Raw genomic sequence first — 17,834 nt, forward strand, 5'->3', positions numbered from 1 at the left:
TTTGCGAATATTTACAAACAAACATATACTTATAGATGCAACGCTTCCACTCAACGTAACACTACTCAACTCAACGTACAACAACAAAAAAGCGCGACCAAAAATAATAACACGCAAAGGAAAGAAAAGAAACTATAAAAAAATACTAAATATATTTGCGAATATTTACAAACAAACATATACTTATAGATGCAACGCTTCCACTCAACGCAACACTACTCAACTCAACGGAGTTGGATTATTTGCCGTTACACTCGAGCAAATCTAAAGCAAACTTATGCAACTACAAGCAAAACTTAAATATCAACAGTAATGGCGAAGAGTTGAAGCAGCAGAAATTATTGTTTGTTTGTGTAGATACTGCTGTATGTATGTACAAGAAAAAAAAAAATTATTTGCACGCACAGTCCGGCGCTTGCAACTGAATAAATTATGTAAGCATAACCTTTTACATAGCTACGAGGATAGATTCTATTGCGCTCTTGCTCCCGTGACACCGTTCGCCGTTTGTTGTGCTTGCAGCATATTCGCACTTTTATCGCACATATTTCTCCGCCCCTTTTCCTTCTCCTTCTTATACCAAACTATATAAATAAAAACTTTATTTTTTCTCTTTTCTTTTATTTTCTCTTCTGTTATTTATTTAAAATTCTCTTGCTTCGCTTTTTGCCACTGAAACTAGTCATTTTGCTTTAACTATACTCTGTCACGCGTATAAAAACTAAAAGAATCCGTTGCGCTTCATTTTGTGGCGAAGTTTTATGGTCAAGGAGCGCGTGTGTACTTATTTATATGTCTGTAGGTGTGCTTGACTCGAATTTATACGCTGAAAATTTTTAACTTTCGCCTTACCATTTTTATAGCGCAATAATTTCGACAGATGTCGCCAGTCCGCGTGCGACTCCATTCTTCTTATTAACTTATCTGCTTGTGCCACTACAAACAACAACAATAACAACAAAAGTTTACAGTTTTATTAAGTTTAGTGTTTTATTTGCAGTTTTATTGCCAACTAGGCACCACAAGTGGTGGGAAATTACTGCAAGTTAGAAAATTTATAGCTCCAAGCCTTTACTCGTAAACTTTTATGTGTTTGTAACTGTGCATATGTGTATATGTGTGTATATTGGTGAAAATATTTTTCCGAAACTTTATATACGTAACATAACCGATAAAATATAAATAATTTATTCCTAAACAATTTTAAATATAATTTATTATTTTTTATCGATGAATAATGATGTGAGAGAATTTTGAATAAACGAGGAGTTTTAGTAATATTTATTACAATTTTTAGTGCTTCAATGGATTCCAATTTTTTAAATTTTTCTTATTATGGCGATAAGTTTTAAATTTATAGTTTCTTTTAAGCGAAGGCTTGTTTTAATTTTATCTGTTTTTGGGAGCAAATTGGTTTTAAGTTCAAGTTTGTTTGTTGACTTCATTCTAACTGCTCAAAATATATACATATATCGTAGTTATTTGGATGAACTATTTCTTCTTATTTGACCTAAAATAAGAAACAGGCTTGTTTTCTTTACCGAAGTTGAGATCTCTGAATGCGTGTACTGATTTATTACTTCTTTGACAACTTGTTAACAAGGGAACCATATGTGATAAGCTGACGTTTTGTCATATTTTGTGGAAATATAGTGCAAATTGGTTGAGTTTTTATTTCAAAAATGCTTATACTGACGCATTAATCGCAGTATAACTTAAATGCCAATACTTGTTAGTATAAAATAACACGCACTTAGCCTCCACTGCAACCCCAAACACTTTAGTTCTCATTAATGCAACATTTTATACATATTGACTTAACCAACTCAAACGTTTTAATACATCACAGTATAAAATTCATTATTTGTCTGAGAATACAGTCCAAAACTTATTATTAATCTGTGATCCATTTGTCATAAACAAACATCTTTGATTTTTTAGTAGCTATCTGCACTACGTGCTTCGTTTTCTAAAGTATAAGCTGTACATCTAATCAAAACGTTGCCTTCATTTCGGCGCATGTATATCCCAACTTAGCGGAGTTCCACACCATGTATATGAAATCTTAAAGATTTTAAAATTTCTTTTTAAAAAATATTGTCTTCCTCATAAATTCGTTAAATTCTCAACAATCGAAGTCGTAAATCACTCCAAGACGTATTCCTTGAAGGTCTTCCAAAATCAGTTGTTGTTCCGGAAACTATTTAAGCTCTGCGCAAGGCAATGTTGCAAGAACGTCTTATGACCTATCGTGAGATTAGGTCAAATATACCACCAAACTTCGTGTGAGGAATCCTTGCGAATGTTGGAAAAGCCTTATGATTCAGTTTTATCTCTCTCTTTCTTCTTGAACTGATACAAATAATAGAAAAGTGAAAGACATGATGCTTGAAAAAAAACCAGCGCACCACGGTAATGCGAGTTCTCACACGTCGCCTGAAACGACGGTATTTTAAAGCACTTAAAGTATCGATTTGATGAGTTATGCAACGTAAAGTCCTGATTTGATCCTGTATTGAATGACTTTTCTCCAATAGAAATGCCACAATCAGAGTGGCAAAAATTCTTCAAGCTTCAGAACCGTGCGAAGCGGTGTAGTATATCTTAACTAAGAATATTTAGAAAAGTCACAAAGCAATATTCGATTATTAATATTTGTTTTTGTTCTCTAATCGCGAAATATAAAACGCAACCTACGTATACGATTAATACAGAGATAGTTCATAAACTTTATATAATTATTTATATTTTTCACCTTAAATATTCGGATCCAGAAATGTAGTAACTGGAATTTTATTTGGCATTACATTATTTTTTACTAAAAATTCGCAAATGATCGCTTTAAGTGCTTTTTGATAATAATACTAAAAAAACCCCAATAGTTCTAAAACTAGCACAACTCGCGTCAATGATGGCTTTCATAATAACACAAATGAAGTATGGAGAAGCGACGCGAATGATTGAAAACTGTTGGGCGAGTGAAGAGTCTGCAGTCATTGGCACCACATTGAAAGCGCATAAAAAAGGGAGCATTAAAAAAAGAAGAAAAAAAACTGCTCGGAAAACTTGCCAACAACACGACTGCTAACAAAACAATTCCATTAAGTCATGGTGAGTGAAAACTTAAAATGTTCTACGATATGTCCGTTGACCGCTGGAGTGGGGGGAGAAAAAAAGAAACACAAACAAATTGTTGGTCATAAAACTTCAAACTTTGTCGTTGAGCATCTTCCACGCGCCGGTGACTGCTGAGTGGCATTTTTATAAGAGTTTGCTATTTATTTATTTATATATACATATATATATATAGTACATATATAGTATACACTGTTGTGGTTCATGCACTTTTCGTTACTTATTTATAAGTGTTGTTTATTTGTAAATACATTTCGTAGCCTGGCCAGGCTGCTGGGGGACAAATGCTGGAAAAGTTGTGGCGAAAAATAGTTAAAAATATATACCTTATATATGAAATGAAAAAAGTAGAAAGGAAAGAAGTATGCCAGAGTGGCAGAGTGATTGTGGCACAGGGTTGCGGAAGTAATATACACCCCCACTGGCACAAATACTAGACAGCCAAAAATGTGGTAATTCAATGAAGAATATGGAATATTATATTTTTTTCCAGCAATTCGCTCAAGTATCACAGCCTGACTTATGTGCTGTTGCTAATTTTTTATGACTTTTCTTTCTACATAAGATTTGTTATTCCACTTTTTTTATTTGTCTGATTTTGTTCTGCGGGGAAGTTGTTTCCGCTGTTCATTTTGATTTCTACTTTCTCCACAAAAAATTATTGAACCAAAAGTAACGCACGTAAATATTTAATATGCTCACACGCGCTGAACTCAAACTAATGCGCGTTAATTTCTCAAATTTTTATTTGTTTGCTTTTCTAATGCCTCTGTTCGTGACTATAAACGAACGTTGTGATGATTTTATAATTGTTTAAGTGGAATTTTTAGGTCATAAAAATGCTGCTGCGCCATTCAAATTCTTTTGATGTTGTTGATGGATTGGAATTGTTTTTTCAAATAACTTTATATATGTATTTGTTTATCTGCGCATTTTGTTTTCATTTAATCAGCAACGATAAGTAAAGAATAACACCACTGATTTTTAACACCCATAAACGCTACGCCCTAAATAAGTTTAAAATTGACTGGCGACTTATGACAAGCCCTAACTGCCACGTAAATAAAGAAGGTCCTTCATGAATAATTTGGTATGAACTGCCTTTACAATCGACATGCTCACTTCGCTGCTTCCCTTACTTTTAATACAAAAAAGATACATATAATATATACATATTAACCCTAAAAACTCCACTGAAAAAGTAGTTCAAAAATATACGTAAAAACATATTTTTTTTTTCTCAGCGGGTGTGTGTCTTTACTAGCCTTTGACATCATGCCTAAAGGTAGGCAACAATTTTACATATATCCTAATTACCTGCAATATTTATTGTATGTTATATTGCTGCCTCTTTAAAGTAAAATCAGTATATTGAAGGAACTTTGTGAGCTATTTATAACTCGTTCATAATTTTTCACATATCTTGTGCTACAATTCTTAACTTTCAGCCTTTTAACTACGCATATTTTACACAGAATTTAGGTTTGCTGAAGCTTTTAGCACATGAGCAAGCAAGTGAGCTGACGTTGTCGTGTCAGTAATGCCAATGACAGACATTCTTCGGTAATTAGAACGCTTTAGGATATACTAATACTCTGATGCTATTGTCCGCAGCATGCCATTCAGAGCCGGGTATCAATGGTGGTACAAGAGCACAGGAGTACGTTAATGGAAAGTGACAACCTGAAAGACAAAGCATGGTCAAATGAGGAGGAAATGCTTTTGGGTAGTTCGTCTCAGCGTTGAAAGTCTTTGAATGACAAAATGTGGAACCTAGATTATGCTAACATCACAATATATAATTTGTGAGTATAGGAAAAAGTTAAGTACCCTCGCTGGATTCGTTATAAAATTAGCTTTACTAATAATACACAGAAAACTTTTTGTAAGTCCTCTACTATGGATAAGTCACTCCATAGAATCTGGCTATCTTCTACAAAGACATTTTATTATATATTTATATTAAATATAGCTATATACTTGTAAAACCCGAGGCAGAAAATTTCCTGAATCATAGAGCAGCTGTAAATTGAGGTTCGCAAACTTCGAAGTAACGTTTTCAGTCTTAGGACTAAAAAAATCGCATATTTCGTTTTAATAAAGATAGATTATATACTCCCTCATGGATTTAAGGTAATAGAAGTTTTAGATCTTCATCTAGTGAAGTCCAAACAAATGTGAAACTGTTTTTGCCGAGTTTTTACTTCTATATCACAGAACGGACAATATTTTGACCAGAATATAACCTACTTCTTTGAAAATAACAAAAAAAAATTTTCAATAAAAAAAAAATATTTTTAAATTAAAAAAAAACAAATTTTAAATAAAAAAATGTTGAATTTTTAAAATTAAAAAAAAAAAGAAATAATAATTTTTTTGCTTTAACATTTAATTTGATTCAATTTCTTTTTCGAAAAAGCCGAAAAAGCTGAATACAAATATCATACTATACATTTTTTAAATTACCAGCAGTTTTCTCTACAGGGCTAACATGACTAAAATCTACTCAGCATTAAATAGAAAGCGCAAACAGCATACACTTCTGTAGTTTTCACTAAAACAACAGCACGAACGTCCCCATTTCCTAATTTTCAGCGTATTTGTTGAACGCATTCACCTCGCAGGCATTTGTCGGTCACTCATACGCCCTGGCATCCGAACAACTGGCAACTGCCAACACAGCAACTGTGCGTCGGTTAGCACCGGGTAATGAGAGTAGACAAACAGGCCACTAGACACACAAGCACACGCGCACACAAAGAGATAATAGGCATCCGTTTTCATCATTAACATTAATGGCTGGACGATTGTTGCGTAATGACACAATGAGCGCTACGGCGGGGCGAGTGTGAGCAAATGACGCTTTGTACAGTTAACTCAAAGGCGTAGGCGTAGCCGTGCTAATAATAAAATCAACAACAACAACAATGTACGTTTGTGTACTTGTATAATTGTGTGCGTTCAAGTGATTTGTGTGCTTTGGCAAGGATCATTAAATTTGCAATCGCCGTTATTTCTTAAGTCACTACGCGAAATTTAAATGCGCCAAAGCCAGGGAACCATTTCAACATTTATTTATAATGTCATAAATGCGCTGTGACAAGACTTTTACTTAACTGCAAGCGAAAGTACACATAAATCTGTAGGTGTGTGTGTATGTAGTTGGGTGCGTGTGTTGGCGTGTTTGTGCGGTTTTAATAATTCAGCGCATTAAATGTATATTCATAGCCGCCACATGCAGCCACACGCTGTCACTTTGTGTTGCAAACACGACCGACTACAGCTGGGCACAGGCCTTCACCAACACACGCACGCACACAAATGTAAATATGTTTGTGTATACATACATATATTGTTGCCAGCGCACCTTTTCGGTCATTCCTTTTAACTTTCGCGCTCTTTCCCTCCCAAATATAATATACACAATATAAGCCAAGCACTTGCACATCGGCGACTTTCGCATCCCTGGTCCAGCAACATAGTTCGAAGAAAAATTTAACGACCTGCATAAATCATAGGAAAAAAAATTGCACTGACAACACACATACACACCATTTGGCTTCCAAAAAATAGAAAAAAACGCCCAAAAATGAAAAACCCATTAAATGAAAGCAAAAGCATGAGCTGGCGAAAAATGGAATGGTAAAATGAAACGAAATTAAAATTGACACAAAAGTTAACGCAAATGGCTGGATGGCTAGAGAAAGCCAAAGCCAGCGGCAAAGGCGCATGCAAAGTGAAAGGCGGAAAAGGGTAGCCAGCCTGCGACACAAAGCGCTTCCTGGCACTGCGGAGGCGGCAGAGTGTGCGAAATCAGCGGTCCACATGGACACAGACAAACAAACAAACAAAGCAGCAAGTCGCTGTCACTGAGGTTGTGGCTTTGGCTGTGGGTGTGTTTGTGTGCGTATTCGTGCGCCAGACAAATGGACAGCCGCATTGAATTGTGCACTCAGTGGCTTGGTTGGCCCATTTGGGACGTCGTTTTTGCGTACTACGCTAGCGGCTAATAAATCTGTCACAAATAAATCCGTAAATTTATGTTTTGCTCTCAATATTAAATTTCAAACATTAAATGTAGCATACTTTACGGAGTGCACGCTGTCTTATGTCGTAAGGCTATCACTCTCAATGCAAATGGTTATGGGGAAATTTTATATGATTTTGTTGTAATTTGGTCGTATATGCGCCTTAACATATGCAATGTTTTATTAGGAAATTATTGCTACGCTTACTAAGGTGCAAAAATGGGCCTTGTAGGAGTTTTAGCGCTTCATTTTCAGTATTTCGCCTAAATGTAGGCAAAATTTTCGTCCCTTACTTTTAGTACGTAACATTTTAAGCTATTCTTTGGCGATGTTGCATACATTTGGCAACATTTTTTTTGTAGATAGTTATAATGTTAGGTTATGCTTCAAGACTAACCGATATCAAGGTTATCACACATTTTATGTCTATGCCTATTATTTATAAAAAATTATATTAAAATAGCTCAAACACATATCCGCGAACAGTCAACTTCATGTTGTCCAAAACTGTGCCACATAGCCTGATGTTCGTCTAAAAATGTATGCTCCTAAATGTATGCAAGTAAAATTGCCGCGATTTATTGCTTGACGAAAAGTTTTTCTATAAAAATGTAAATTTTTTATAAGCAAATTTTTTGCATTAACGAACACAGTTTTACCTGTTCGCCTACGAAGTGGATGGCAACTATTACACAAACATTCACACAAGCACATATATATTTGTGTAGTGGTTATGATGTGGGCGCGCTCCTTGATGTATGCAACATTGCGGTTCACTTTATTTGGATACTTTGGAAGTTGCCCCGCAATTCTCTACTTTTTTAACGGCTAACTAATGTATTTAGTGTTGTTGCCATTTTGATAGCAGCCATCAGTGATGGCCTCGTTTCTGTTCCCTCACTCCCTGCCGCATATACTGCATTTGCTTATGTTGGTTCGGCTTCTCAGCCGTTCACTCACTTCAAGCGTACGTTTGGAAGCGAACATGGTCATTATCATTTCAACAACGCTCTGGGAGTCACAGGGAAAAACAACAGCAACAACAACAGCAACTCACTGCAAGTGATAAAATGCGCATAATAATTTATGCTGAATGTACGACGACGACGACTTTTTTCGCCACTTCGTCTTCGCAGCCTCCCGCTTCTTCTTCTTCTTCTGTTTCTTTTCGCTGAAGACACTTATCTACATTGCATATATATGTGCGTGTTTTTTATTTGCAAGTGTATGTGTGCAAGCAGTGTTTTTTCAATTTTCCTTCTCCTATCACTTCGGCAAAAGTTAGTGCCTGCTAGAGCATGCTGACTCTGGTGGTCGCGTCGTCCCTTCACGCTTTTGAATAAAAACAAGTTGAGCGCTTAATGATGGAAATATTTCACAAAGCAAAAGTAAGGCAAAAAAACAAGTGCAGAAAGGAATATGGTGATTATGTGGCAAAAGTCGAGCTATGATTTCCGAAGGTGTGGACGTACACGCTGCTGATTATTATTATGGTGATTCAAATTTTCATGACCAGCATACGATCATTTTCGGTGTACATCGGTTGATGATGACACTTTGCATATTTTATTATGCGTGCAGCGACAAATCGGTGGGTATGTTGGGAGAACAGCAAGCTTACTTACATCACTAAGGAACAATACAGGTGTCTGTGAGCTAACGACTCCCGTAATATTATTTCTTGTTTATTTTGGCATCAATTTAGAGTTTAAAGTTCACAGCTGTTGGCTAAATAAAAATATGTTTACGAAATGTATTAGTTTTTTGGATTTTTTTTTTTTTAGCAAATATAATAATAAGAATTCATGAAAGTTAATAGTTTGCGAGTCAAACTAAATATAGAAAAGTTTCATAAATTTTGATTGATGCGTATGGAAGTAACTATGAAACAAGAACATTTTAAACTTGAAAAATAACATTCTGCTTTATATTAATTTTTCCTGCTTACTTATATAAAAAAAATTCTTTTAACTATTTTTAATACTTAACTCTTTTTTCACCGCAATTTTGCTAAAAATCGTTAATCATTCATTTCAACTCGATTAGTATTTGTATTTAAAGGTTTATATACAGTTAGAGTTTTCAAAAAATCGATTTTTTTTTATATATCTATATATAATATTTTCGAAGTTATAGACACAATTAACTACATATAAAGTGCTTTCAAAACTTTAAACTCGTTTTTCTCGAAGCGGTGTTTTCAAAGTCGGTTTTTGTTTTTGCTAATTCCTTCGATCAATCACTAGACCATTTATTATATTAATGAAAATTATTTCGCTTTTGCATTTTAGATGATCCAGTCCAGAGATATCGTACCGAAAGCAAGAGGCCTTTTCTTGCGGACCTCTGCAAAATTGGCAGTATCAATGTTGCCGATAATTATTTTAAATATTTAAATAAAAATTATGTGAATATAGTTTAAAGTGGTTATAATATACCTGCCAAGTTTCAAATCAATAAACCAAATTGTTTGCTTAGAAAAAATTCTTGAAAATGCCTACCTAACTGTATATAACCCATTAAATCACACAATAATCCAAAAACTAACGATCTTTTACATATTAGGAAAATCTTCTACTAAAGCAATGACTTTGATATTGTTGATTAATATTAGCTAAAGAAGAGAGATACAGTACACTATTTGAACTGGAAATTTATTTCAGCGTACAGCTTTCAAAGCTCATACATATCTTGACCCAAACATATTTTCTAAAAAAAATTAAACTAAATTTAAACTCAGAAATGTGTATTCTTCACCCGTTACTTTTCAGGTTCAGCTCTGCTCCTGAATCAAATAAGTATTCGATGGAAATTTAGAAAAAAAACTTATTTAAAATGAGGCATCACAGTCAATAAAAGTGTAGAGTGTTCAAAATAATCAATCAAATATAAAATTAAGAAACACTACGATTTTTGCTGCAAGCTTATGATTTTGGCAATTAAAAATCAATTGTTTCAATTCACAAAGCGTTAAGACTACATATTTCCAACCAGTGCTGTATGAGCTGCTTAAGCTGCCAATCAACACTGGGCTCTGCTGATAGGGGTCCTCGGACGACATTATATTAGCAAGAGGTTAATTCGAGAATCTTGGCAGCAAAAAGTTAGAAATTCCACTCTTTGGGTAAAGCCACAAAAGCACTCATTGTGTGCAATCGTCTCTCCGGCAAATCCTGGAGCTGCAAGCCAAGAATTATCAACCATAATTATAGAGGGTTGGTTTGGGCAATACCCTCGTGCCCAACGGCCGAATTAGAACTCATGCTCACTTCATTCACACCGCTACACTTAGTACCAATCAAACAGCTAAATATGCAATGCTTCAAATTACATTAGAAGGGTATGGAAGATAATATCATTCCAACAACAGAACGTCTTAAGTGATAAAGCAATACTGGCTCTTCTCTCTATATTAAGTTTCACAAATAAGAGCAGAGAAAGGATTTTTTTCTCTGCCAAGAGAAAAATTATTATCGAAACTATTCTGAGATATAGCACCGCTATTTTGCTCCTTTTTGAAGCTTTTCTGCAAACTTATAATCCTTTCTAAATGCATTCTAAATATATTGCAAGGTAAAATGGTCACGTTGAATCTCTAAGTCGTCATAGATATTCCCAGGCAACTCTGGAAGAGTATTCCGTGAAAATTTTTATGGCAGTAACCATAATTATTGATTTTTTTCGCGGAAATGTGAAATAATATCTTCAGATTTATTTAAAAAATACAAGATATAATGTTAATTATACAAAAAAAGTATTTAAAGGCGCCCAATCAGAAGTACATATATAAATTTGTATTCATAACTTACCAAAAATTCAGAGAGCTGAAAATTAAACAAAAAAAAATTAAGTTTATTTAAATTTTTATATAGCAAAATTCAGAATGTCATTCATCATCTTCCAGAAATGACTATATTTTGATAGCAACGATCTTTTACCGGAGACTTTTACTTAACTTTGGTTTAAAACAAAAAAAAAAAAACTTTGAATAAATTGTAATTTTGTTCACATAACTCTATCCAGTCTTGCAAATGTAAATTTATTAGTACATTAAAGTTAGAGAAAGTGTTTCCAATATATGTTACCTGGTCTACGAAAAGGGAGCTAACGTGAGAAAACTACTTTCTAGGAAACAGTTGTTAAAAATAAACAACTCGTTTCGTCAGTTTCTCGTTATCTCATTAATTGTTCTCCTTTCCAGAGGCTTCAAGGACGTCCAGTAAGTGTTGTTTTTGTTCGGAATATTATTATAGTTCATCGTGTAAGTTGCTCGTGTGGAACATTTAAAAAAGTAACACTGAAGAAGTGACGTTTACTCTAATACCACGCAGCTGCTGTTGTCTTGTTTTCATTCGTCTCTCTTTCCGGGTGTTCTGTTATCACATTTGTGTAAGTGTTTCTGTAGATTATCGTCTTCGCATTTCGCATGAAATGAAACATGAGTGTTGATGAGGAGTTCAGTGGCGTATTTTTACTCTTCTTTCTCTACATTTTTAGGGAACTTTCAAACAAGTTATGACTTTTTGGATTCTATCACGTGAAAAGCATCTCATCTTCCATCCGAATCAACTAAAAAGTGAAAATTCATTTTTTGACACCTAAGCCCCCTTTCCGTAGACCAGGTCACACCTATGTATATAAATTATATTAGGGTGGGCCAAAAAAAATTATTTTTTTTTAACCAGGTGCTCTAAAAAATATGCTCTTAAACACTCTAAGAAAATGTACCTAACTCTCAAAGGGAAGATACTTCGCTTTACAATTTTTTTCTTTTACTATCGAATAGAAAAATTTATATCTCACATTAAATTATTTACAAAAATATGTTCTTTCACAGATTATGTAAGAAATACAATACTCTACAAAATGGTATATTTAATGACTTCGGAAACTTAAGCGTTTGATATTTGATTATTTTAAGGCAAACCTTTTTTTCTCATGTATTTTACAACTGAATAAAAAAAAATTATTGTCAATCGGAAAAGTCATAGTTTTGCAGGAAATTCATTGCTCCAAAAAAATCCTAATACTTATATATATAGTATTATTTTATTCTTATTAATGACAGGCATAAAGTCAACTAAACGATCCTTCAACTTATATGCTATTTCCTGCAGGCTCTGCCGGCTTAATAGTGTAATGGATCTCTCTAGATTACCTTCCATTGGATGAAAAATAAAACCTTTTATCATAAATTTTGCTAGACGGCAAATCAAATACAAATTAAGATCCCTTTTCCAATTTTTTTTTCAGATGGCACAAATTTCTGTAACCACCATCACAAAAAGGCGTCTTGAATAAAATGATTGCGAAGTCCAATAGCTAAAAAAATGAATTACACTTTCTTTCATACACTGAACAATAAATGTAAATTGAAAAATTCCAACACTTTATCCTTAGTCCCCGAACTCCCCACACTTATACGTTAAAAACTTTACAAGGACTCTCGAACAGTTATTGTATTTGTAGCGGGAGCGAGCATTATTTCTACTAAGAGGTCTATATAAGAAATTATCATCAAACTTTTTTCGAATAAAACAATTTCTTCCCAGTTTCAACAATTATTAGTTAAATTTGTTTTCATTTTACAAGACTAATGAGTAGTGATATAATATCTACTAAATAGCACACCTATTTCTCTATACATTACCATACACATATCTATACAAACTCAACAATAGCAGTATGAAACCCATGTGTCATTATTTATAGGTTTCACAGCAGTTTTGTCAAAGTGACAGCTGTAAAATTAAACTCACACACAATGACCAAATTATTTCATATAGCACTTGTAGGCATAAGAGGCCGGTTGCATATTGCCGCATCTCAATTGTTTAGTCAACAATTGGCAGTGTAACAGAAGCACTTGCAATAGCAGCAATAGCAATAGCCGTTCAAGCGCATTTGCAACAGTACGAATGACAAACACAATGAGATTTCAACAAACAATAGCAGTTAAATGCACACACGCACACATACAAGCGCAGTCATCTATGCCTACTTATGCATATATGCTCATAGTTGCCGTTATGTGTGTTTATGTGTGCGTTTGTGTGCATAGCTGCAGTAAACAATGCGACGACAGCTGCTGCTCAGCATGCATTAGAAAGTAGAATGTCAATTGTTGGCAACTTTATTTATTATCACTTATACGCCATGGTGCCACTCATTGCATCACCGTGCTGTGTATGCATGCAAATCATGCGTGACATGCTGGGCTATTGGTTAAGCAAGCAAATTTACTCAAAGTGAGGTATACACATTTAGCTTTTGAATAATGCAGTTGCGGATTATATACTATATAGGTTATTTATTAATACGAGTACATAAACTTCTTGTCTGTAATGGTACTTTAGACGTAAACAAAAAGTATTCAAGTAAGAATGAGTTAACATATTTTTGATTTGATAATTGACATATAATGGTAAAATTTTACTATTTTCTCTCAATATTTAATTATTTTAATAGATTCTTAAATTCAACAATATTTTTTTTTTTTAAGTTTTCTCTCAATTTTCGTCTCTTATCCCAAATCTCGTATAATTTCTATCTCACTAGTATTCAAATACAATGATTGACAATTATTTAGCTCAAATCATCAGAATAGAAAAGGTAATAACCCCAAAAGTACGACCCTGTCCACATTCATTTAATTAATAGTCAGAAATATGGCGTTTTTATGTGGTGCAGCATAGACGTGTTTTTTTTTTTTTTGTTTAACATGTGATTTTAGCAGCTAAAATTTTCAAAATCACTGCCAAGATACTGATTAATTAATGCTGAAAAATTTTGTACCATACACGTGTTGAAAACCAATTGCTGTGAGTAATGTTATATTTACTATATGGGCACATTAAGAAAAAAATTAAAAAAAAAAATCAAAATCTCCACCATTACTCACACTAATTCCACCTAAAGGTACATAAATGTTTTAAATTTCCAACTCTTCATTCATCACTCTGAAGCCTCAGCCTAAAAACTCAATGAAATTGCTAAAACAAAAATGTGGAGCAGAAAAAACGAAACACACCTTCGTTACGCCTTTGTAGCGCTCTATTATACTTTTCATCTCATCCAGCGCTTATAAAACTCACTACATACATATATACATGTATATCTATTTACATATATATGGCACTTTACTATTTTTTTTTTTTTCTACTCACTCTTCAGTACATTCTTCACTTCAGCGCTTGTGAAAATTGCGAAAGAATTTTCTTTGCTGCTTAACAACCTAACAAATCCTTGAGATTTTTTTTGTACTTTGTCCTTACTCACCACGCACACACACACACATTTACTCGCTAGCTACTGTATTCTTTCAATACATTTTTCATTTTTAAATAAGACGACGACGCAGCTTTTGCACCCTCACCTTGCGCTAGCCGTCAGTCAGGCTGTCAGGCAGTCAGTTTCTTTTGAATTGACTACTTTGATTCGTCCGCAAGTCGCCATTTATTCGAATTTGTGCAATTTACTCACTTCTTCCAACTCAATTTGACATTTGCATTTCTTACTGCTCACTTAGGCATTTCACTTTCGCCGACTTTTGGCAGACAAAGACGACTTGTCCGCTGCTGCAGAGTTGAAGGCGCACACACACGCACACAAAGATGAGTGTGATTGTGTTTGTGGCCAGATTGTAAGCAGTATTTTTTCAGTTTCACTGGCACTCGATGGTTAGTGGCTGGAGTAGAGGCCGCTGCTATTGAAAGAGGACTAACCAGTCGACATACCAACAAAGCAGGTTAACATTGTCAGCCTTAAGCTATGGCTTAGGGATTTATGTCAATTGTTCTTGACCTGATTAGTTACTAGCTCTGCAGTATGTGTCAATGTATGAGTATTTTTGCGGATAGCTGTCTCTTACTGGCATCATCATGCAAATAAACTGAAAGAAAATGCTTCGGCTAAAATACGATGAGTGGCGATAAGTTGACATCTCCGATTTTCGGTTACAAATTGTATGCAAACAATTTACCTGTTTGTGGAAAAATAAGTTAATCTCACAAACCAAAATAAGTCAAAAAAAAAATTTTGAATTTTCACCGAAACCAATGATTTGCTTTGATATTTATTTTAGGAAGAACGTGTTCATTTTTTGATTTACTGATTGATGCTTTAAGTGCAGATTTGTGTCTGCTTAGTTTCAGAAGACTTTAAAAAAAAGCATTGAGAAGGAAAACATAAACAGCAGCTGTGATATCCCTCATGACGGTTGCGATCTTCTGATCGAGAATAATAAGTCGTGAAGGTTTGCTAGCCAAAGAAACTATATTTCTTTAATGAGATTTTTTAAATTTAAATTGCAGGCTATGAGCAATATGTGAGGTCAGGTTAAATTAGGTAATAAGGTCGATACAAAAAACAAACCCACTAGAACAGCCATTGTTACACCTAAATACTTCTATGTATTGATTGAAAAGAGCCTGCTGCCTTCTTATCTTCCTTCATACAACTATGATAGTTAGCGTCCGCCAAACTTTCGGCAGTAAAACAAGAACGTCTATAAGATGAACCTTACTGAAAGCGAGTTGTTCACTGGATCTTCATATTTAGCACTGAACCAAAGATATATCGCAGTCCCACAAGAGCTAGTTGTAGACCAGCGTTTATTAAGCTCACGCGAAGTCTAGAGGCTCAGCGCTAGAGCAAAAGAAATCTAGCTGTTTCCCAATCCGATATAATCGGTGCAACGGTGCCTCTCTTGTGCGCTCAGCTTTGCAGTTTTCTGCGATTCCGCTGTGACCAGACAATCAGATGAGTTTGAAAGTCTGTTCCCCCTGCAACTCTCGGTATCTATTAGATACACGTGCGGGGGTGCCGATTGGAGCGTTGCGAGGTAGACAGTCCGCTCTCTCCCAGGCGAGTCGAATATCATTGTGCTCTCTATTATGATTGGAGCTTCTCGACGTCGAACCTTCCTTGTGTTTATTGCCTGCGTATCTTGTTCCGAAAAAAAAAACCTCGGAGCGTATACACACCTAAAACACTTGAGATATATCTTCCGGCTATCACAATATGATCCATCTGGTTTATTGGCTTTTCGATCCGGAGACAAACAGGTAGTATGCTGGAAGTTCGGACTACAGATAATCATATTTCGGGCACCGATGAAGTCGATTATCCTCAACCCATTTGCGGATATTTCGTCATGGAGGCTGAATTTACCGACAATTCTGCAAAAGATTCCTTCCTTGCCACCCTGGCGTTAAGGTCGCCAAGCACGATTTTGACATCGTGGTGGAGGCAGCTCTTATAAGTGTGCTCCAAGCGCTCACAGAAGGCATCTTTCTTTACATCGGCCTTCTCTTCGGTCGAGTCTCAAACCCAGCGCACAACCCTAAGAAGGGAATGTTTTACCTTCTCTCTCTTCGATTCGACCACCAATCATAGTGTTATACAAACAGCAGCCAAATACCGATTCCTGTCCAGGGTTAAGGGTTATACTAATGTGTATTGAAATTTTTACAAAAACAACTTTTCAAAGTCACCAAACTTGTAACACAATGACACTTGCCGCGCATAAGCTAAACTAATAATAAAATTAATTTCTTGCATATTTTCCATAATCAATCAAACAACGCAACACTGACCATTACTAACGTTTTGCAACACGATAATCTCACACCACCAACCTGCTGCACTGCGCTGCTTTTAGAGCACTAATTTATTATGTCGTACACTTTCCGGTGATTTTTATTTTATTATATTTTTAACAAGGGATTTGCGTGCTCCACAACTCTAGGAAATTCAACTAATGCCACGCTGACAAGCACATCCGCCCACCTTGACACTGGCAGTGTGGCGGCAGCAGCGCAGCCACACTCCCATTAGCAAGCGAAGTGAGCGCTCACTTTCACTCACATAAAACTCGGCTTCACCGTGGCGTCAGCTGTGTTGTGCCATCAATTTGGCACCTGCGAGCATTTCCGTTTCCCCGCTCACCGACCCATTTGCCCGCCACATCGGTAAGACAAACGATTTGCGCTGCGTCAAATGAAATCTGCGCGTTGTGTCCGTCACGTCAAAGCGAAAATTAAAATTCACACTGCTGACTAGCCCGCGCGCGCACCAAAGCGTCTGCAAGGAGCCCGTAGGGCGCGCCAGAGACGTTGATTTACTGTTCTTATTATCGCGAAATCTTGAGAAATTTTTGAAGATAATCAAATTTAAGCGCTTTTGTGTGGCTCAAATGTTTTTGATTAGGCGAAATGCCTGGCCACTCCACCCGCAAGCCTAACTGTCTGTCTGCCTACCTGCGTGTCGCTGCTGCTGATGTGCCTGTTTATGCATGGAAATATGCTTAGTATTCCACGTATTTCTTGCTTTCTGGTTGGAGACTTCAGCTTGGCGTAGTTAATATTACCTTATTTATTTTGCCTACCATACATATCCTGTCCGCTTCCTTTTCTTGTTTTCCTTTGCTTCGCTTGTGTTGTTGCTTTTTCGATATCCTGTTTGTTACGCATCTTTGTTTTGATTGCAAAATTAAATTTTCTTACATGTTGACGTTGCATCCTGTTGTTGAGGGTACCCACCAAATTGCTTTGCCTGCTTGTTTACTAATGCATTGCATATTAAATGCCCTACCCGCCCCCCGCGTTGAGCCTAACATTGCGTAAGTGGATAATAAATTAGATTATTGCATGGATATTAAATATTTCAGTT

General features: G+C 35.5%; 1 protein-coding gene across 2 annotated transcripts in view; it reads right to left on the reverse strand.

Moving 5' to 3' along the window:
- The window catches only part of LOC108970219, a 209,182-nt gene that overhangs the window by 172,042 nt on the left and 19,306 nt on the right, over positions 1-17,834 (reverse strand). Inside the window, exon 2 of one of the 2 annotated variants that reach the window (XM_018935492.1) lies at positions 10,973-10,987. The exons of the other annotated variant lie outside the window; for it this stretch is intronic. The gene's annotated coding sequence lies outside the window, so the exon portion shown is untranslated. The remainder of the gene's footprint in view (positions 1-10,972; positions 10,988-17,834) is intronic. 2 annotated transcript variants of the gene reach the window in all.

The sequence above is a fragment of the Bactrocera latifrons genome, unplaced genomic scaffold, assembly GCF_001853355.1.
Source record: "Bactrocera latifrons isolate USDA-ARS-PBARC rearing strain unplaced genomic scaffold, ASM185335v1 scaffold_29, whole genome shotgun sequence".
NCBI classification, from domain to species: domain Eukaryota; kingdom Metazoa; phylum Arthropoda; class Insecta; order Diptera; family Tephritidae; genus Bactrocera; species Bactrocera latifrons.